We start from the raw sequence: 24,061 nt of genomic DNA, 5'->3' as shown, positions 1-24,061 counted from the left end.
CATAAATTATATCAGTGAGGCTGTAAACCTAATATGCCTTTAATTCTGTTTTGAAATCTCTTTTAGCTTTTATTAGACCATTTCTTCAGTAAGTAGAAAGTGAATTTTTGCTGTGTGCCTAGTACCATGATGTGATCTGAATCTAGTGTGATGTTAGAGACTGACATGCTGAAGAATTTGAACAATAGCACACACTAAGTTGATGCAAAGACTTTACCTGCTGCAAACAAGGATCTATGTAAATAGATGTGAAACATGTATACACATACACACACCTGTGTTCATGTCAGTTGCCAGAAATGAGGAGGTAGCTTAAAGTCTGAATTGAAAGTTTAGGCTGATATATTAGTCTATTTGCACACTGCTATAAAGAACTACCTGAGAATGGATAATTTATGAAGAAAAGAGGTTTGACTCTCAGTTCTGCAGGCTGTACAGATCATGGATGGGAAGCCTCAGGAAACACACAGTCATGGCGGAAAGCGAAGGGGAAAGCAAGCACGTCATACTATCACGGAGCAGGAGAGAGAAACAGGAAGTGCTACACCATCAGATCTCATGAGAACTCACTATGACAAGAACAGCATGGGGAAATTTGTCCCCATAAATCCATCACCTCCCACCAGGCCCCTCCTTCAACAGGTGGGGATTACAATTTGACATGAGATTTGGGTGGGGACACAGAGTCAGACCATATCACCTGGTATCCAGTTAGACAATAATTTTTGAACCTGGATATTATCCTGTGTAGCTGGGTGCTGGTATTGTAATGCACAAAAAGAAACATAGCCTTGATGATTACAGAAGACCTAGCCCTGAGATCCCTGATTAAATATGTAATTCTAAATGGTCTGGTCTTTCTTTCTTTCTATTATTTTGTTTTTCTTTGTTTTTTTATTTTTTGTTTGTTTGTTTGTTTGTTTGTTTTTTGAGGCTGAGTCTCGCTCTGTCACCCAGGCTGGAGTGCAGTGGCGTGATCTCAGCTCACAGCAAGCTCTGCCTCCCGCATTCTCCTGCCTCAGCCTCCCGAGTAGCTGGGACTACAGGCACCCACCACCAAGCCTGGCTAATTTTTTGTATTTTTCGTAGAGACGGGGTTTCACCGTATTAGCCAGGATGGTCTTGATCTCCTGACCTCGTGATCCGCCCACCTCGGCCTCCCAAAGTGCTGGGATTACAGGCGTGAGGCAATGCGCCTCGCCTAAATGGTCTGGTCTTTCTACATAAAGGACATCACAAACACTTCGTTCAATGGCTTAAAGAAACAGTGTGAACTATTACTTGATACTTTAAAATGTAGGTGGGTTTAAAAGTATCCTTTTAGAAAGCCTAAGACAAAAGGTGTGCTGGAAGTGTTCTGTTTGCTCCTTACAAAAGGTGATTCCAGCTTCCTTATTAATCTCTGCCTGAAATCCTAATCTGGGTGGACTACAGCATGTCACAGCAATGACATCCTTCTCACTATATATTCTTGTAGTTTTAGTTCAATGGAATAGCATGGGAAAAGAGCAGAGAGAGTGAGGAAGGTGAGTTCAGGGTATTCAGTACCATGACTTCAAGCATAAGGTTGTGAAATTTGAGGAGCAGGGGGAAGCATGCCTAGATGACTTTGAATTTAAGAGAAATGTCAAATAATTTTCTAATTATGGACATGTAATATTTGATACACACTTATACTTAAAAATGTTGTTTATCTGAAATACAAAGTTAAGTGAGCATCCTTTATTTTATTTGGCAATCCTGCTTTAATATTTTGGCCTTGCAGAATTCCTCAAAATTATAATTATTCTTCAGGCATCCTCTAAAATCAATTATCTTATTCAAGGTTCTGGTGTTTTGACACTCTCCTCCAACCATGTGAGGGAATCCCAAACTATCTCTCTGCTTAGAAAAGTACTCAAGCTTACTGACAATGTCATTAGAAAATGTAGTGTAAAGCATTGAATTTTACCCCCTAAAAATCTATTATCCGTATTATCCTCAAGATCAGGTAGAGTAAAAAAGAAATATTGTATTTTTTAAATTTAAATTACCAGCAGTTTATAAATCCTTTATTCTTTTGATCTGATAAATTGCCTATGGTTTTAAAGGCAATGGGATCACCTCTTATGGAATTTCATTGATATCTCCATATGAACTGACAAATGGCTATCTTATGAATCTGGAATTATCACCCCCAAAACTCTCTTCTGCTTGTTACCTACTAGTATGGCAGTGATGTAACACCTAAGGTTCTTGTCTAGCTAGCCACGTCAAAGAATTGGTGTGGCGGCTGACCGTGGTGAGTGACAGAGACATAGACCAATTGAGAGAAAAAGTTGTAGGCTTTATTGGGCAGAGTGAAAGTACAAAGCTTCCACAGTGTGGAAGGGGTTCTGAACGGGTAGCAACTGTTGGTTTTGGGTGATTGCCTTTTAAACTCTTTAAGGCGGGAAATACTTGCAGCAGGAAGATGTTACCAGAGTGAGAAACAAAGGCAGTAAATTATCTTGTGACATGTCTTAGATTTTGAGAAAAACCAGAATTGCAACTTAGGTTTTACTTACTTTATGACCTTGCAGCAGCATGGCAAAGGAGGCAGGATCTCACAGGACTTTACAAAGTATGTTTACAAGGAATGGGAATTGGGAGCACAGATAAGGTCTGCTTGTCACAGAAAAACAGGCAGTTCACATTCCTTTTAGTTTCGTGGGAGGGGCAAAGGAGAGAGGGAGAGAGGACTCGGAAACTTAACAGCAAAATTGTCGCTGTTTATAACTTTTTTGGAGAAGAAAACACATCCACAAATCCTGGTGTTAGGAATATTTTAAGCATATATCTTCAATGTTATTCATCCAGGACCATAGTAAGTCCTGATGCAGGAAATGAGTGAGTTTCACAGCTTTTGAGACCTACTCGACCCAGGAAGCCCAACTGGCCCCTCCTCTCAGTCTCCCCTCTAAACGGAACATCCCAACTGCTGATGGGAACTGGGTGGCGGTCGTTCTGGCTACTTCCTGCTGGTTAGGGGTGAAGAAGGGGCCCTGCAGTTGTGGTGTCCTCCAGAGGGGAACTTTTTAGGCCAGTCGAGGGACCAGTGGGTTGATCCAGGGGTCCTCGGTAGAAGCCATGAGTGAGCCATTTGAGGTTCTATTTGTAGGACCATTTGTAGTTTGACTGCCTCGATCCTGGAGGAAACACATTTGACAAAGAGGTTTTGCATTTTTAGCAAGGCCTAACGGCACGTAATAGGAGGATGACTATCACAGGGCCTAGAAAGCGGAGGAGCCAAGGTATCCATTGCTTATACATATTCCAGGGTCCTGAGTGTTCAAGCTCCTTTTTCCTCTTTTAAATGTTTAACAATATCCTATAATTCTTTGTGAATTTCAGGCCTTAAGGGATATTGCCTTTGATAAAGAAAAGCAGTGGAGTCTTTTAGCCTGATTTGAACTGGATGGGCCTTCTTTGCACTTTTGAATTGTCCCTCTGAGGCCTAGACTTCAGAGTTGATTTCTTCTTCAAGTAGGGGAAAACAAATGGGTAATTTGTTCCTCATATTTGTGTAGATAATAGCCCCAGCTTTGGCTAATATGTTCCTTCCTAATAAGGATGTGGGCATAACAAGAAAGGCATGTGAAAAGAGCAAGTCTCCCAATTGCAGCTGAGGAGACAAGAGAAATACCTGGTTAGAGGCTGTCCTAAGATTCCTCGGATAGACAAATACAAAATCTGAAAGTTTAGCTTTATTCATTTTGTCGGAACTATAATTTGGCTCCAACTGTCTTCATATAAGCTAATAAATTTGTAATACTACATTTTATTCATTACTAATTTTTAATAAAAACTGTCATTTCTTAAAAAAAAAAAGATTCCTCGGACAGTAATAGACTTTGAGGACAGTCGTCTGGGGCAGGAGATTAGAACTGAGAAGGCCGCGCCATTGTTCAGGAGGATGTCCATTTCCTGGCCTTCAATGGTCAAACTTATTTGGGGCTCTGTGAGGGTGAGAGCATGAGCTGGCGCTTGCCCTGGGCACCCTCAGTCCTATTGCTGAATCATCTGGTTGGGTGTTTCTGTCCCAGGAGGCCTTCATCCTCTGGGGCAGTGCACCTTCCAGTGATTGCCTTGGCATATTGGACATGGGCAAGGGGGCGGTTTGTTTCTTCTTGGACAATCTTTCTTAAAGTGTCCTTGCAAACTACACTGATAACAAGCCTTACTAGGGAATTTGCTTCCTCCTCTTTTGGTTCCCTCTGAGTCACCAAGGTCTACCTGTCTGAGGGCCATGACTAAGGCTGCAGCTTTTCTCTTATCTCACTTTTCTCTTTCGGCCTGTTCCTCTTGGTCCTTGTTATAGAACACCGAGGTTGCCAGGTTTAATAATGTCTCCAAATTTTGTTCTGGGCCTAAGGCAGACTTTTGGAGTTTTCTCCTAATGTCAACCGCTGTTTGGGTGAAAAATCTATCCTCTAAAATGAGTTGGCATTTTACAGAATCTGGAGTTAGCTGTGCTTCCTTAGGGCCTCCCTTAGCCTTTATAGAAAAGCGGAGGGGTTTTCCTCTTTTCCCTGTGTAATTGTGGATAGCATTGAGTAGTTCATAGGCTTTTTCCTACTCTTCCTCAACCCTTCTAAAATGCAAGTTAGCAAATGCCTGCGGCTCCAATCTCCACGATCTGAGTCAGTATCCCAGTGAGGATCTACACTGGGGACTGCCTGTTGCCCTTTGGGGAATTCTTCCCTCCCCTCCAGGGCCATTCGATCATTTACCTGACTAAGGTACCACAGATATTCAGATTGCCAGGCTGTTGCTAAAGCTGCTTTTTTTTCAGTAGGACTTAAGGTCTGATCAAGAAGTAACATGATATCTCTCCATGTTAGATCAAAAGGCTGCCCCAATCCTTGCAGGAAATCTATATAGTTACCAGGATCATCTGAGAATTTCCCCAAATCTGCTTTTATTTGTTTTAAATCTGAGAGTGAGAAGGGGGCATGCATGTGAATGGGCCCAAATTCTCCTCCTACTGCTTGTAAGGGATATTGTTTGGGTGCCAGGCTCACGGAGTTTATGTTCTCTTTCCGGGGTGCCTTTAACACATTGGTGGGGCCGGATGGAGAAGAATCAGTGGGAGAGAAGAGTGGGACTGAGGAAAGAGGCCCTGGGTATGGAGGTAACTGTGGGCCTCTGTCATTTGGGCAAAGCATGCAGGATTGGCACAGGGCAGTATTGTCATGAAGGGCAAAGAAAGTCTGTACATAAGGGACTTCACTCCATTTACCTTCCTGTTACAGAAACGATCCAGTTGTAGAATGATGTTACAATTAATACTTCCCCCAGGGAGCCAAGTTTCTCCATTTTGTAAGAAATACTGTGGTCAGGCAGTCATACAGAAGAAAATCAGTCACTTCTGTTTTAAGGTTGCAGAGTCGAATTTGTCCCAGTAATTCAGGATATATCTTAAGGGAGTGTCCAGTTTTGAAGGTGTGGTGCCCATCTGGAATTTTAAACACAGGGATGCCCACACCCCTGGTTAGTCCTGAGACTTGTCTTCCCTTAGGGCATCCTGTAAGGGTCAGGTCCAATTGTGCTGAAAGCTCATGTCCACTTCTCCTGAGTTCTCCATCTACATGATTTAACCATGCTTACCGGTGGGATGGAAACTTCCCTTGACCCTGCTGTGTGCCCACTGACCACTAAATGGGGTACAAGGACTGTTGGATTTATTACAGTTCTTCTGCCAACGGGTCCTACCTGTTCCAGGGTTGCAAGGCCTGGGTCGGGGGCACCACTGATGCTTACATGCTAAGGCCCAATTTACGTGGGCCTAGTCATAACCTTCAAGGAGAAATCTCTGAATTAGTGACAGGAGGCTTAGTAAGCTTAAAGGGGGTGGTGGATGTCCTCTAGACCAGGGTTGAGAGAACAGCTGCTGTACAATTCTGTCCCCACTTGCCATCAAAGGAATAAGCCCTCCTCTCAAAGCGGTACCAGTATCCCGCGTCCCAACTAACTATATTTTCTTCCCTCCAATACCAATTACTGAATGGTTGAAACAACAATTCAACGGCCCTAAGACCTGTGCCTATGCACCACAGATTTTACTTGAGGGGCCCCAAGGAAGGGGAATTTTTATCTGGGGAGCAATTGAGGAAATGCCCTAAGGCTTGTACTATTCACATGAAAATTACAGACCTGTCTTTAAATTGTCCTGATGTGGAGGATCATACACTATGGTGGGGAACTGGCCCTTCAACAGAGCCATCAAGTGGTTACACCTGCCTAAACCCTAGAGGGCACCATGAACAGGGATCTTCTGGGTGCCGCCCCAAGAATTTAAGACTTCTAAAAAGGGAATCTTGATCCTGCCTAGTGGAAATAACCTTGCTTGCAAGATGAGCAAACAAGTCTAGCTGGCGGACATTAGGACCCAGAAGGCAGGAGTCAGAAGATATGGCTGCCTCATCTTCAGTAACCGGTGCAGGAGGAGCCTCTGGTGGGTCCATGGTCTCAACCAGGATGTCTGGGAGACTAAGACGTCCACCGAGCAATCCCAGGTGCAATTCGGGACCACCACGGAAAGTGAAAGAGTTGAAAGTAGTTCCAGGCCAACCAACACTCCCAACTCCAAAGGGTCAGGGGTTTCTTAGACAGCCCTTTTCCAGACAGCCTGACACCCATGTCTTTAGTCCGGCAGCTGTGCTAATTGCCTGTAAGTGGCTGACAGGAGCCCAGTTTAGCCTCCGAATTCTAAGGAAGGACAGAACAGAAGAGCAAGTGAAAGAGGTCCAATCATACTCACCACGTGACAATCTAGATGCCTTTCCTGGAGACTCTTGGCTGGCTCACCAAAATGTAACACCTAAGGTTCTTGCCTAGCCACACCAAAGAATTGGTGTGGCAGGTGACCTTGGCGAGTGATAGAGACACGGACCAATAGAGATAAAAAGTTGTAGACTTTATTGAGCAAGTGAAACTACAAAGCTTCGACAGTGTGGAAGGGGTCCTGAATGGGTAGCCACTGTTGGTTTTCAGTGATTGCCTTTTATACTCTTTAAGGCGGGAAATACTTGCCGCAGGAAGGTGTTAACAGAGTGAGGAAGGTAGTAAATTATTTTGTGACATGTCTTAGATTTTGAGGAAAACCAGAATTGCATCTTAGGTTTTATTTACTTTACGACCTTGCAACGGCATGGCAAAGGAGGCAGGCTCTCACAGGATGTTGCAAAATATGTTTACAAGGAATTGGAATGGGAGTATTGATAAGGTCCGCTGGTCACAGAAAAGGGGGCAGTTAACATTTCTTTTAGTTTGGGGGGAGGGGGAAGAGAGAGAGGGAGAGAGGACAAAGGGAAACTTACAGCAAAATTTTTGCTGTTTATAGCTTTCTTGGGGAAGAAAACACATGCACAAATCCTGGTGTTAGGAATATTTTAAGTATATATCTTCAATATTACTCATCCAGGACCGAAGTAAGTCCTGATGCAGAAAATGAGTGAGCTTCACAGCTTTCTGAGCCCCTACTCTACCCAGGAAGCCCAGCTGGTCCCTCCTTTCCATGAGATCTTAAACTTAAGAAGCCTTAGAAGTAAGTATTCTTCAGGTTAAAGACAGTAAACCAAGACCTTCAAATCAATAAAATGTTGGCACAAAATCGAAAGATTAGATCTATAATGACAGAAATAGAATGTTGTTTTGAGATCTTACTATCCTTCTTTCTTCTTACTTTGTTATACATATAACTTGTAACTTTATTTAAATGAACCTTACCAATTGTCCTAAAAGGATTTTTCAAAATATTACTCCATTTATATCATTACCACATTCCTGACCTTCCTATCCTTTCTCACATTTAAATATATCATTCACCTGTGCATTTCTCTGAATCTTTTTGATGATTAGATCTATCTGCTACAACTTAAGCTCCTAATAAATACCTAATTGAAATTTTGTTAAATATTACAGAGGAAATATTCACTTCAACTAGTTCATTTTATAATATAATTATTCTTGTATTTTAACTCCAACCTTCAATCTTCTAAAAATCAGGCTCTCACCACAAATTACTGGAATGCCTCTGTAGAAACCGTTTCACCCTGTGGGCATAACTGAGTTCACCAGGGTGAACAATGGATATAGGAGCTATTCTCACCACAGTAGTCAGTCTGTTTTTTCTTTTCAAACGTTATCCAGACTGCTTCTCGGGAATTATTCATTTCTATTAAGAGAATTCCACTAATCTCAAAGGATGGATAATTGGCTTATTCCTGAATGTGATAAATTGGACAATATGTTCCTCACCAGCATTTAATTCTTAAGTGGAAAGCAGATTTTCAATCAACTACTTTATGTGCTCTGTCTTGTATTTATGATGCACTTACTAGAAATTTCAATATATAAAAAGTCCCTATCTCTCCAGAGGACCATGTTTCCTTGGGAATTATACCTGGAAACCTGAAAAATAAGGAAAGCACAGACAACTCAGGATTGCTTCCTAAAAGAGAATAGATTTTCTTCATGTGCACTTTGGGGCTGCTATTCCAACAACAAATATATAAGCAACAATAAAAATTGATCCAGATTTTATCATTGAATTTTAAAGAAGTAAAAAACAACTATTGATTTTGCTGTAGGGGCCAAGCTTATATTCATTAACCAGGATCCAATCACAACCTTGGATTTATTTTTGTGGAGGCAAGAAAGGTAATAGTTCATATTTTACATTGCATCAATATAAATGTCACTGGTCGGGTGAAACAATGTACATGTAAGCTTAAAGAAAAGTCATCTGTCTTTCTATAATTAAGTTTAATTGATCATAGACATATTATGTTCTAAGCTTAGCAATTTAGATATATATACTCATTATTTTAGAGGAATTAATAATGACTCTGCTTCTGATCATTCCTTTTATTTCATTTGGAAATGTATTCTTTCCAGAGTCTTAAATGCTTGTATCTATCCATTTTACATTGGTTTATTCCTGAGTTCATGCTAAAATAATAAAAAACAACAAAAATATTCAGCATTTATTTTAGTCTAGCTAAAACCAATAACATCTGTACAAATTTTGACAGTCAGACTGTGATTTTCTGTTGATGTGTAATTTACATACAGTAATATTTAACCTTTCAAGTACAAATCAATGTTTTTAGTGTATTCGCAAAGATGTGCAACTATTACCACTAAACAATTCTAGAATATTTTCTATTTGTGTATTATTTACTATATCTTCTTTGGAGGAATATCTATTCAGATTCTTTGCCAATTATTAAATTTGGTTGTCTCTTTAATATGAAATTATGGATGTTCTTTCTAACTTCTGGATAAAGATATCTTTTATAGATATGTGATTTCAAATATTTTCCCCATTCTGTCAATGCCTCTTTAAATTTTCATTATAGTGTCCATTGAGATACAGTTTTAATTTTAATATTGATTTTGTAATTTGTCTTTTCTCATTTCCTTGATAATGAAGTCCAATTTATGTTTTTTTCCACTGATGTTTTTGTTGTTATATCTAAGAAATTTTAGCCTAATCCAAGATCATAAATATTTTCTTGTAGGAGATTTTTTAATTTTAATTTTATACTTAATTTTATGATCCATTTTAGTTACTTTTGTATATAATGGGAAACAAAGATCTATCTTCATGGTTTTGCATGTAGGTATCTAGTTTTATTCCAGAACCATTTGTTAAAAAGACTACTTTATCCCCATTGAATTAACTTGGCAGCCTTGTTGAAAATCAATTGACCATAAAATGATGGGTTAATTTATGGGCAATAAAATTCTATTTTATTGATTTATATGTCTATCTTTATGCCAGTACCACAGAGTCTTTCTTATATTAGCTTTATAATGGTAAACCCTCAAGGTTAGCCAGAGGTGGAGCTTAGGGCCTTATCAGGCCTTTCATCTAGGTTACATAATTTGTTGGAATCCAGCTGTTTATGATATTTCCTTGTATAGCTATTTCTGCAGTCAGTAATAATGATCATCCCTTTATTTTGATTTTTTGCAATTTGTCTTTTCTTTTCTTGATAATTCTAGCTAAAGGTTTATCAATTAAATTGATCTTTTAAAAGAACTAACTGCTAATATTACTGATTTTCTTATTGGTTTTCTATTTAGAATTTCTTTAAATTCTGCTTACATTATTAATATTTCCTTTTTCTCTGCTTGCTTTGGATTTAATTTGTCATCTTATTCTGATTTTCTAAGGTGGAAAGTTCTGTTATAGATTTGATTTTTTCTTTCTAATATATATATTTTCAGCTATAAATTTTTCCTCTAAGCATTGTTTTAATTTCCTCCCATAATTTTTAGTGTGGTATGCTTTCATTTTCCTTCATCTCAAAGTACTTTATAATTTGTCTTCTGATTTCTTATTTGACTCATTTTATTTAAAGTGTCTGGTTTATTTTCACATGTATTTAAATTTTCCATATTTCCTTCTGCTATTGATTTCTAATGCCATTAAACCAAGGTCACTGAAATGCATTTTACAATTTCAACCATTTCAAAAAATATTTCCTTATTTATTTTTAATTGGCAATAATTATACTTATGGGATAGAATGTTATGATTTGATCTTTGTACACATTATAGAAAAATTTAATAAAGTTAATTAACATATCCATTATCTCACCAACTTATTATAGTTTTATGGTAAGAACATTAAAAATCCATTATTTTAGCGATTTTAAAACATTAAATACATTATTATGAACTGTGGTCATGATGAAGTGCAATTGATCATGAAAATTTATTCCTGCCATCTAAATGAAACCTTGTACACTTTGATCAATATCTTCTCTTCCCATTCCCCCTGCCAAACCACCACAACCTCTGGTAATAACTTTCTACTCTCTGCCTTTGTGAAATCGATATCTTTAGATTCCACTTGTAAGTGAGATCATACATTATTTTATCTCTCTGTGTCTTGCTTATTTCACTTAACATAAAGTTTACCAGTTCTATCTATGTTGTCACAAATGAAAAAATGTCATTTTTTAAAAAAAGCTGTGTAGTTTTCCATTGTGTATATATACTGCATGTAAAAAGTTTATTCACCCATTGATAGACACTTAGATTGCTCCGTTCTTGGCCATTGTAAATAATGCTGCAAATAACATGAGTGTACAGATATATCTTTAACATAAAATTTTCAATTCTTTTGTATATATTCCAGAGACGGGATTGCTGGATTGTATGATAATTCTCTTTTTAGGTTTTTGAGGAAATTCCATGCTATTTTCCAAAATACTTGTATTAGTTAACATCCCCAACAGTGTATAAGGATTTCATTTACTTCAGGTACTCACCAACACTTGTTATGTTTTCTCTTTTTTGTAACTACCATTCAAAAGAACTTGATAAAATATCTTAGTGATTTTTATTTGCATTTACTTGATGATTAGAGATGTTGAACATTTTTTAATATATCTGTTGACCATTCATATGTCTTCTCTTGAGAAATGTCTGGCCAGGTTCTTTGCCAATTTTATAATCAGGATATTTGTCTTCTTGCTCTTAAATTATTTAGTTCCTTACATATTTTAGAATTTTGTCCCTTATCAGAGATATATGGTTTGCTATTATGTTCCCTTAATCTCTGGATTGTCTGTTTGCTTTGTTCATTGTTTACTTTGAAGAAACTTTTTAGTTTGATGCAATCAGGTCTTAACATTTATGGAGGATTTTGTTCTGTCCTGTAGAATGTTTCATATTTATTAGAGAAGGATGTATATTCTGCTGTGTTTGACATGTTCTATAGCTATCTCTTAGGTCTAAGTAGTTTATCATGTTTTTAAAATCTTCTATTTGAGTATTGATATTCTGTCATATTCTAGCTATTATTTCAAGGTGAGCATTCAAATATCCAATTATTATTATTGAAATATATGCTAATTATTGACATTATTGACAATAATGTCAATTTTGCTTTCTGTGTTTTGGATCTCTGTTAGATGCACATAGGTTTATAATTGATACACCTCTTGATGTATTTAGCCTTTTATCATTACAATTTTCAGTCTATATTAACAATTTTTGTCTTAAAATAAAATACTGAAAACTGTTACAGCCACTGTAGCTCTATGTTGGTCATATTTACATGGTATATCTTTTTCCATTCTTTTGTTTTAAACTATTTGTGATTTTTTTAAAATTCCAAGTTTCCCAAGTTTCTATCCCAAGTTTCTATCATTGCCACCTTTATGTCCATGAATATGTAGTGTTTAATTCCCACTTATAAGTGGGAACATATCGCATTTGGTTTTCTGTTTTGCTTTACTTCTCTTAGGATAATGGCCTCTAGCTGCATCCATGTTGCTGCAAAGGGCATAATTGATTTCATTCTTTTTTTCTGGCTGTGTATTCCAGTGGCTGAGCCAGCAGAGAACTTATACCTGTAAATAAGGATCAAATTTATACCTGGCTATATTGCCTGCTCCCAGTTATTACCTATAAGGATCATCTTCTGGCTTGTAGGTCACACTGCACAGCCCACTATAAAACCTGTCAGAAGAATTGCCAAAACGCAGTACCCAGCAATCCCTACAGTCACACTCCCTGGGAAGGGGAAAAGGGAAAGAAAGAAAGCAATAATATTATACAGAGAGAAAGAACAAAAAAACTACCTGCATGAAAATAAATACAAAAAAATACAAGTATCAGTGTCTCTACATGAGAAGGAACCAGCACAAAAATTCTGGCACTATGAAAAATCTAACTGTACTGACACTACCAAAGGATCACATTAGATCTCCAGCAATGACCTCTAGCTAAAATGGAAACTCAGAAATGACAAATAATTTAAAGCATGGACAGCAAGGAAGCTCAACAAGATCCAAGACAATGTTGAAAATCAACACAAGGAGACCTGTAAAGTAACCCAGAAAATGAAAGAAAAGATAAGCATCTTAAAATGAAATTAACCAGAGCTTCTAAAATTGAAAAACTCATGTAAGGAATCTCAAAGTACAATTAAAAGCTTTATCAATAGACAGGACTAAGCAGAAGAAATAATTTCAAAGCTTGAATACCAAATTTTTTTAAACTTTTATTTTAAGTCCAGAGGCACAGGTACATATTTGCTATGTAGATAAACTTGTGTCATGAGGGTTTGTTGTAGAGATTATTTTATCACTCAAGTTTCAAGCCTAGTACTCATTAGTTGTTTTTCTTGATCCTCTCCCTCCTTTCATGCTCCACCCTCCAAAAAGGCCCTGATGTGTGTTTTCCCTCTATGTGAAGATCAGTGTTTTGAACCAATCCAGTAAGACAGAATAAATTAAGAAGAATTTTTAAAAATAAACAATCTCCAAGAAATATGGAGTTATTCAAAGTGACCAGACCTATGAATTACTGGAATTCCTGAGAGAAAAGGAGTAGAAGCAAACAACCTGGAAAACATCCTTGAGGGAATAATGGAAGAAAATTTTTTCTAATCTTACTAGAGAGGTAGACATACAGATATAAGAAATCCAGAGAACACTTGAGAGATACTATATGAAACAGACATAACCAAGGCACATAGCCATCAGACTGTCCAAAGTCAATGCTTAAGAGAAAATCTTAAAGGCAACTATTTGAGATTATGAATCTAATGTATGCCTCTTATGGATAGCATATCTTTGAATTATATTGCATTTTAAAATTCATTTTACTACTCTCTGTGCTTTAGTTGGAGTGTTTAGTTCATATATATATAAATTTATGGGGTTCAAGTGTAATTTTGTTACATGCATAGATTGTAAAGTGGTGAGGTCAGGGCTTTTAAGGTATACATATAACCCTCATACTGTACATTGAATCCATTTAGTAATGTCTTATCATGCTCCACTCCCACACCCTCATTCCCCTGAGTCTCCATTGTCTAGCATTCCACAATCTACAGCCACATGTAAGCATTATTTAGTTCCCACTTAAAAGTAAGAACACGAGGTATTCAACTTTCTTTGTTTGACTTGTTTAATCTAAGATGATGGTCTACAGTTCTATTCATGTTGCTGCAAAATATGTGATTTCATTCTTTTTGTGGCTGAATAGTATTCCATTGTGTATATATACCACCTTTTCTTTAACCTATTATCCATTGATGAACACCTAGGTTGATTCCATATCTTTGTTATTGTAAATAGTACAGCAATAAACACAATGGTACGGTTATCTATTTGCTATGTTTTCTTTCCCTTTATGTAGACACTCAGTCATAGGACTGCTAGATGAAATGGTACTTCTATTTTTAATTCTTTGAGAAATCTTTATATTTTTTATAGAGGTTTTACTAGTTTACATTCACACCAACAGTGTATAAGAATTCTCGTTTCTTTGCATCCTTGCAAACATGTTATTTTTTGTTTTTCTAATAAGAGCTATTCTAACTGGTGTAAGATTATATCTCAATGTGGTTTTAATTTGCATTTCTCTGATGATTAGTGATGTTGAGAACTTTTTCATGTACCTGTTGGTCATTTGTATATCTTCTTTTGAAAAATGTATATTCATGACTTTTGCCCATTTTTAAAATAGTATTATTTGTTTGTGCTTGTTGTTGAGTTGTTTGAGTTCTTGTAAATTCTGGATATTAGCCCCTTGTCAGATACATAGTTTGCACATATTTTATTCCATTCTAAAAGCAGTCTGTTCACCCTGTTGATTATTTCTTTTGTTGTGCAGAAGCTTTTTAGTTTATTAAATCTCATCTGTCTATTTTTGTTTTTGCTGCCTGTACTATTGTGGTCCTAATCATAAGTTCTTTGCCTATACCAATGTCCAAAAGAAATTTATTTGGTTTTCTTCTAGTATTTTATAGTTTGATGTCTTACATTGAACTTAATCCATCCTGAGTTGATTTTTCATAGATGGTGAGACATAGGGGTCCAGTTGTATTCTTCTGTATATTGAAATCCAATTTTGCTAGCATCATTTATTGATAAGGTTACCTTTTCCCTGGTAAATGTTCTCGTCAATTTGGTCAAGATCAGAAGGCTGTAAATATGTGGCTTTATTTTTGAACTCTGTATTCTATTCCATTGATCTGTGTGTCTAATAGGAGTACCATGCTGTTTTGGATACCATTAATTTGATAAGTCTGGTAGTGGGATGGCTCCAACTTTGTTTTTTGGTAGTGGAATGCCTCCAGCTTTGTTTTTTAATTTTGATTGCTCTGGCTCTTGGGCTTTTTTATGGTTCCATATGAATTTTGGAATAGTTTTTTTTTTTCCTAATTGTGTGGAAAATGACATATTTTCATAGAAATTGCATTGAATCTGTAGATTAGAATGGTCATTTTAATATTATTAATTCCTCTAGGAGGATGGGATGTTTTTCCATTTGTTTGTGTCATCTACAGTTTATTTCAGCAGTTTTGTAGTTCTTATTATAGAGATGTTTCACCTCCTATGTTAAATATATTCCTAAATATTTTTTTGTAGCTATTGTAAGTGGGATTGCCTTCTTGATTTAGCTTTCATCTGGACTGTTATTGGTGTACAGAAACACTACTGCTTTTTTATGTTTATTTTGAATCCTTAAACTTACCTTATCAAATCTAGGAGTTTTTTCATAGGGTATTCAAGATTTTATATTTATGGCTTCTGCATTCACAAATTCAACCAACAGCACATCAAAACTTAGGGGGAAAAAATAAAATAGAATGCAAATGAAAGAATAAAGATAACAACTATTTACCTAGTATTTACATTGTCATAGGTATTATGAGTAATCTGAAGGTAATATTAAGAGGGGTAACATATAAATTTACCAAATGTATGAGTCAATAAATTACTTAATTTATTATTATTCAAATGTATAAATTTTGTCACCATGTTAAATAATATACTCACTCATTTAAATTGATAATTTCATTAGTAATCCACTAGTCAGTTTATTTGCTATAACACTCAATAAAAGTGAAAGAGAGAGTAACTGATATATCCTCACAATCATTTGATTTTCTTAGTTATAAAGTTAAATAGTTTGAATTACAAAACCAGCTTACTCAAATAACTTGGTATGTAACTAAACATACAATTGCCAATTGCTTATCTTTTTTTTTTTTTGAGGCAAAGTTTCACTGTTACCCAGGCTGAAGTTCTGTGGCTCCATCAGGGCTCACTGCAGCTTTGACCTCTTTTGGACTCAAGGGAACCTCCCACCTCAGTCTCTTGAGTAGTTGGGACCACAGGCATTCAACACCAAGCCCAGTTAATTTTTGTTTGTTTAGTTTTGTAGAAATGGTGTTTCCTCGTGTTGCCCATGCTGGTCTCAAATTCCTGAGCTCAAGTGATCCATCTACCTTGGCCTCCTAAAGTGCTGGGATTACAGGCGTGAGCCATCATGCTCAGCCTGCTCGTCATTATTTATGTCAACTTCAGTCCTAAGAATTGTGCTTTTCCTTGTGTAGGATTTACTACAAAAGATCTTTTCTTTGGGATAAACTATTTTGTGACTTTTCTATAAAAACATAATGAGACTAGGATTATAGAATATTACTCTTGTGTTGTATAGCTTCTCAATGAAAGGAAATATTGAAGATAAATAAAAACAAATTGCATAGAAGATAAATTAAATAAAATACATTATGAACCACTAGAATTGATTAAGTAATATTTTTGTTGTGTTTTTTCTCTCATGACTTTCACCTGAATTTTCACAGAGCATGTCAGAGAGAGTAATCTCATTATAATGGTATTAAAATACCACTCTTAAACACAAAATGTTTTGAAATTCTTACTTTACAATAACACTCAAAGTTAGCATTAGAAAAAGCATGGAAAAAAATGATCCTTACTGGTACCTTAAAACATCCTTTCTGCAAAAAAAAGTAGCCCTGCTACCAACTAATAGATCTTTATTATCTTCAGGTTTTAGTAGTTGGGGTACAGTCATGGCAAGAATATAGATCTAAACACAAAGAATGTTATTGCTTCATCAACCATAAGAAAAGTTACTCTGCAATGTTCCTTAATAAGGCTTGCTCTATAATGTTTCTGTTTAAGTGATTGCATATACATTGACACACACACACAAATGCACTCATCCCACACTGAACTCTCCATTATTATCTTATCTCTGTTGCTTAGGAATGCTGTAGCAGATATTGGGGTTTCTCTGTAACATTTCCACTGTCCACTGATTGTGCAGCACATAGTTGAATTTGCATGCCTAGTCCCTCAGCTTCAAGACTTAAAACATTCAGGATTATCCTATGCCTTCTGCCACCATTGATTGTTTCTTATAACCCAGGCAGAAAACAAGTGGTGTGTGGTGACATTTGCCTGACCACAGAAAATGATTCAGATTTGGTTCAATGCATTTGAATTTTAGAAAATTGACTTAGAACATTAAAACAGAGATTTCTTTCTTCATGATGTAATTTGTAACTTAAAGTCTGAGTCTTCTAAAATCACTCAATTCTTTGAGGGAAACCACTGGAGGATAGAGCTGACACAGAAAGGAAAGAATTTGTAGCTGATACAAACAGAAAATAATAAGAATTCTGATTAAAGAGTAAATGGCTGAAAAAAGCTTTAGGAATCCTTTGCTCCTTCATTTGGTTTCAGTTGGTTTACCATTTAATCAAATTTTGATGGCTGGAGATACAATAAATTACACACGACTATTGTTTTCAATATTAACAAATCCATGCTTAAGAACATATTATATATCCATTGTCTACATAAAACCTTTTCCTTGATTAATACACTTTGTCTAGGTAAGGACAGGAGTTGAATGTTACATTTATAGTTGAATTTCACATGTCTTTAACTTCTAGTAAAAATAAAGTTTCTACCAATAAAAAATAATATGCACCTAGTAGTATTTAATGTTCACGTTAGCCAGTCATAAATACTGTAGACAATTCAGTCATCTGAGGTTCATCTGGCTCCTAGGACTGTTTAACTGAGTTGAATAAATAAATGGTAGTTTGTTCAAGAGCAAGTATTCTTCATAATGTAACTGTGACCAAGGCCCAATTCACAATTTAAAAAAAATTATATATTAGTGTGCATTTACACTCCTATATAAATATATTTTAGTCTGTTTGATATACAAATGTATCTAATGAATTGATCATTTGTAATGTTTAAAAAATACATTATATTTTCCTTTTATTAAAAGTATATACAAAATCACAAAATCACTGATCCATTATTTTCTTCTGCTCTTTAAAATTAATGCTGAAATAAATAAATGTAAGTGCATTCTGGTTACAGTCATTTAAATTGAAAATTATTCTGTTATTATCTTGTCAGCAAAGCTTCTCTAAATCCATATATTTCAAGTTAAAGAAGTAGGAAAAATAAGAAATGTTTACATTCAATTTTGAAAGAAGGCTATGAAGAAATTGAGTTTAAGTGCTATTCACCAAATGATTATGGGTGATTGGCTATGCTTGGGTGATTCATATTGTATGGTTCATTTGCTTTCTAAAATGAGATAATTGTTCAAAGTCACCTATTTAGTTTAATAAAACTTTATTTCCTGTTTACTCTGTATTGGTCACTGACATAGAAGCTATAAGAGCAGAGTGCAATAGAACCCACTGCCTGTCTTCCAAAGTCTTATATTCTTCACTGCTGGGAGGTTGTGAACTTTCACAAGTACATGATCACTAGTGACCAAGATGCTGTTCTGTTCCTATAGACTAATGGTTCCTTCTGTCCTCTGGCCCTTTAACCTGTGGTTAAATTGTCTACCATCTCCTTCTGCTTACATAATTCTACACTATAAAATTTGTAATCATCAGTGGAGGTAAAATGTATTAAACTTTCAAAAAATTATGTATGCACATTTTTAAATTGTGATTGCATGTTATATGGCCTTATTTAGGTGGTGAAAATTTTTAATTTTTAGTAATATTGGAAATTTTACTAAATATTTGATAGTGGCATTAATTAATATATTCACTTATGTAATAATTATTTATTGGATAGGTACTTTATGACAGACAACGGTTCTACCTGCAGTCAAATCAATTCACTGTTATTTTCTTTAAAATGTAATCAAATAAAAAATACTTACTTTAGGAAATAAAATAGTGCAGAGGTAATGACTTGCCCTAGGAGAGTCAGATTGCATTATACAAATATTTCACACAAGGCTAGAATGTCTTATCTTAGTAAAACCACATGCATTGTACATTTTCTCTCTGATTTAAATATACCTTTGATACTTTTGAATAATTTTAGATGCTCTTTGAAATGATGCATTTTAGAAAAGTTACATTTTTTTCTCCATGGTTGTTCAATATTTTAAACATACTTTATTTTAGAGTAATTTAGTTTCACAGTAAAGTTGAGCAGAATGTATAGATATTTTCCATATACCCCTTATGCCAAATTTGTATATTCCTTTTCATTATCAATATTCCCCACCTGAGTGATATATTTGTTAGAATCAATGAACTTACATTGACACATAATTATTGCCCAAAGTCTATAGTTTACATTATGCTTCACTCTTGATTCTGTACATTCCATGGATTTGGACAAATGTTTAATTACTTGTATCAACCATTATAGCGTCATTCAGAGTAGTTTCATTGCCTTGCTCTAAAAATCCTCTGCTCCATCAATTCATACCTCCCTACCCAAACCCTGGCAAACACTACTATTTTTACTATCTTCATAGTTTTGCTTTTGGCATATAGATATCATATAGTTGGATTCAAACCATAAGCACCTTGTTCAGATTGAGATTTTTGGGAGGCTTGGTAATATGCATTAAGTTTTCTATATTTCTTTTCATTGCTTGAAATTGAATTTCTTTGTAATGCTAAATTGTATTCTACTTTCTTGATGTACTACTGTTTATTTATCTATTCATTTATGGAAGAAATATTGGTTGATTACAAGTTTTGGCAATTATGAATAAACCTGCTACAATCATCTATGTGAAGATTTTTGTGTGGACACAAATTCTCAATTATTTTAGGTGAATACCAAGGAGCACCACTGATGGATCATATGACAAGAGCATATTTAGTTTTACAAAAAAATACTATGAAACTGGTTTTCAAAATGGCTGTATGCTTTTGCTTTCCAACCAGCAGTAAGTTACAGTTCTTGTTGCTCCACATCTTGGTTAGTATTTGGTATTGTCTGTGTTCTAGATTTTAAGGTTTTGTTTTTTATACATTAAGCAATATTTTTGAATATACGTTAATAAAATGATTATTATTCTACTTTGTATAATAGTATCAGCATAATTACATTTGATGACAATTTCTGTGTATAATTATTTACATTCAATTCACATATATTTATATTTATATTATTAATGAAAATACTTTTACCTAACAGTTTTAGTTATAAATTATGATTATGATCTGGCCTCTGAAAGTCAATATGCACTTCTGACTGATTTCAAATGAGAATCCACTAAAATAGTAAACATTTTTAAAACTTTTGCATCACATTCATTTCTAGGAAACATGTTTACCACATATAATATATAAATGCAAATTTTTATGGTCCACCACTTAAAACCTAATAATTAAAATTTTCATGGACCTTTCAAATTGTTTAGAAAATAAAATATTAATATATTAGCGCTATTATTTATTTTTATTTATTATAACTTTGATGTATTCTTTAGTATTCATGCAGATTTTTATGGTTGCAGAATATCATTGTATAAGACACATTATAATTTTGATATTGTTTCTATATTTTGGATTATTTATAGTTATTCAAATTTTATTCTTAAAAGTAAACCACACTTTTGTGAACACTTGTATGTAAATCCTTTAGAGAAGAGTGTCATTTTGCCTTACTTAAAATTATTAAGATCAGACATAGCGTAACTCATACCGTAATCCCAACGTTTTTGGGAGGCAACGCAGAGAGATCACTTCTGGCCATGATTCAAGGACCAGCCATGTCAACATAGTGAGACCCTGTCTCCACACAAAATAGTAAATCTAAAAAAAAAAAAAAATGTAAACCAACCACTTTGTAAGGATCCTGAATACATATTGCCAAGCTACCACCAGAAAGGTTATTCAATTTCATCAACCCTAGATAAATATATTTACTATAGGATAGGCTAAAATGTAAAAAATGTAACCTAAAAGTGTTCATGGTCCAAAAGAGTAAACATTAATTGGTTGATATTCTTTAAGTGGATTTGACCTCTGACTGATTATTAACACCCGGTTATCTTCCTTTGGACACATAAAGAAAAGGGATAAAATAAACAATGACTGCTTTAAAGCTTTATTCTTTTTGGCATTAAATAACAAATGTTTTACAAAGACTATGGGATATTGTCCCTGATCGCTTCCACCTATTATCTGAAATATGGAAAATGACAACAAGATATTTAGAACATCTAAAAGCTTTGCTCCAATCCACTTCCGGACACCGTTTATTCACAGAGGAGTATCAACATACCTCTTCACCCCTGTCCAAAAATGACAATTCAAATTTGCACCCCCTACCTCATGCCGCTCAGCACCCAGTTTTACAGTCCTTTGCACAGAGACAGATGTGGCTCTTTGATAAGATAGGCATTTGTTTAAGTCGGAGGATACATCTTTTTATCTTCAAGTGCTCATTCAGCTTTTCACTCTATTGTCCAATAATTGTGAGTCTCTGCACAAAAAAAAAAGCTTTAAACATTGAAAAATGTCAAACCACTGGGTAATAATTATTAAGCTTTACTCAGTGATTGAATGGATAAACAGCTCTGATTAATTATCATCAGTGGGCTGGCGCAGGTTGGCTCAAGCCTGTACATCCCAGCACCTTTGGAGGCGGACGGTGCGGATCACGAGTCAGGAGATCGAGGGACCATCCTGGCTAAGCACGGTGAAACCCCTCTCTACTAAAAATACGAAGAAAAAACTAGCGGCGACAGGTGTCGGGCGCCGTAGTCCCAGCTTACTCGGGAGGCTGGGCAGGAAGGATGGGTAAACCCGCGGAGGCGGAGTTGGCAGTGAGTGAAGATCCGTCCAACTGCAACCTCCACAGCCTGGACTGAGCAGACTCCTTTCAAAAAAAAAAAAAAAAAAAAAAAAAAAAAAAAAAAAAAAAAAAAAAAAAAAAAAAAAAAAAAAAAAATAATCAGTGAGTGGTAGTTTATTTAATCATCAAAATAATTCTTGCATATTTGTGATTATTTGCTTTTAAGTATGTATATTAGATACATTTGTCATTTGTGCTTCTTTTTTTATTGATAATCTTTTTTCTTTAATTACTGTTAAGCCTGATCTCCAATATTGAATTATTTTCATTAATTCTAAAATGAGAACATTCATAATCCTTTTCTTCTATCTAATCTCTATTGTATTTTATTTTGTTCTGTGTTTTTATTATAGATTCAGGAGGCACATGTGCAGGTTTGTTATATAGGTATATCGCAATGGTGGAGTTTGAGCTTCTAGTATACTGATCACCTCAATTGAGGGCATGGTACCAAATATGTAGCTTCCAACACTCCCCTACTTCTCACCCTCCGTTCTTTTGGAGTCCCAGGTATTTATTGTTTTCGTCTTTATATCCATGTATACCCATTGTTTAGCTCCCACTTTTAAATGGAAACATGTGGTATTTGATTTTCTCTTTCTGAGAAAATTACTTAGGATAATGACCTCCAGCTGCACCCATATTGCTGTGGAGGACATGACTTCATTATTTTTTATGTCTGTGTAGTATTGCAAGGTGTATGTATAATATGGTATCTTTATTCAATCCACCATTGATAGGCACCTAGGTTGATTCTATGTCTTTGCTATTGTGAATAGTGCTGCAACAAAAAGAAAATTAGTGTAGGTATTCTTTTAGTAAAACGATTTCTTTTCTTTTGGGTAGATACCCAGTAGTGGGATTTCTAGATTGAATAGTAGCTCTATTTTCAGTACTTTGAAAAATCTCCATACTGTTTTCCATAGAAGTTGGACTATTCCCATCAACAGTGTATAAGCATTCTCTTTTCTCCTCATCTTCAACATCTGTTATTTTTTGACTTTTTAACAGTAGCCATTCTGACTAGTGTGACATAGCATCTCATTGAATTTTGATTTGTATTTCTCTGATGACTAGTTTTGTTGAGTATTTTTTCATGTTATTGGCAACTTGTAAATTTTCTTTTGAAAAATATCTTTTCATGTCTCATGTCCACTTTTTAATGGGGTTATTTGCTGTTTCTTGTTAATTTAAGTTCCTTATAGATTCCAGATGTTAGTCCTTTATCAGAGACATATATTTTCTCCCATTCTGCAGGTTGTGTGTTTACTCTGTTGATTGTTTATTTTGCTCTGCAGAATTACTTTGGTTTCTTTAAGTACCATTTGTCTATTTTTTATTGTTGTTTCATTTACTTTTGAGGTCATAGTCATAAATTCTTAGGTTAGCCCAATATCTAGAAAAGTTTTTTCTAAAATTTCTTCTATTTATTTTATTTGTTTTTTAGTTTGAGGTCTTACATTTAAGTTTTTAATCTACCTTGAGTTAATTTTTGTATGTAGTGAGAGATTGAGGTCAAGTTTAATTCCTCTGCATATGGTTCATCAATTTCCCAAGCACCATTTATTTAAAAAGTGTTGTTTTCCCTTTGTTTACTTTTATTGATTACTTTGAAGATATTGGTTGAAAGTGTATGGATTTATTTCTGAGTCCTCTATTCTATTCCATTGATATATGTGTCCATTTTTGTACCAGTTCCATGCTGTCTTGATAACTGTAGTTTTATAGTACAGTTTGAAATCAAATAATGTAATGCCTCTGGCTTTGTTCTTTTTGTTTAGGATTGCTTTGATTATTTGGCCTCTTTTTTGGTTCTATATAAATTTTAGAATTTTTCTCTAATTCCACAAAAATAATGACATTGGTAATTTGATAAGAATTGCATTCAGGCCGGGCGCGGTGGCTCAAGCCTGTAATCCCAGCACTTTGGGAGGCCGAGACGGGTGGATCACGAGGTCAGGAGATCGAGACCATCCTGGTCTACACGGTGAAACCCCGTCTCTACTAAAAAATACAAAAAACTAGCCGGGCGAGATGGCGGGCGCCTGTAGTCCCAGCTACTCGGGAGGCTGAGGCAGGAGAATGGCGGGAACCCGGGAGGC

The 24,061-nt window shown here is 35.4% G+C and overlaps 1 long non-coding RNA gene across 1 annotated transcript in view; it reads left to right on the top strand.

Annotated features, from left to right (window-relative positions):
- The window catches only part of LOC108540584 (uncharacterized), an 82,100-nt gene extending 65,608 nt beyond the window's left edge, over positions 1-16,492 (top strand). The window contains exon 3 of the long non-coding RNA XR_001888711.1: positions 16,222-16,492. This is a non-coding gene — a long non-coding RNA (uncharacterized LOC108540584). The remainder of the gene's footprint in view (positions 1-16,221) is intronic.
- The last annotated feature ends 7,569 nt before the right edge of the window (positions 16,493-24,061 follow it).

The sequence above is a fragment of the Rhinopithecus bieti genome, unplaced genomic scaffold (assembly GCF_001698545.2).
Source record: "Rhinopithecus bieti isolate Rb0 unplaced genomic scaffold, ASM169854v2 scaffold_15572, whole genome shotgun sequence".
NCBI classification, from domain to species: Eukaryota; Metazoa; Chordata; class Mammalia; order Primates; family Cercopithecidae; genus Rhinopithecus; species Rhinopithecus bieti.
This window is presented reverse-complemented; position numbering and strand designations above follow the sequence as displayed.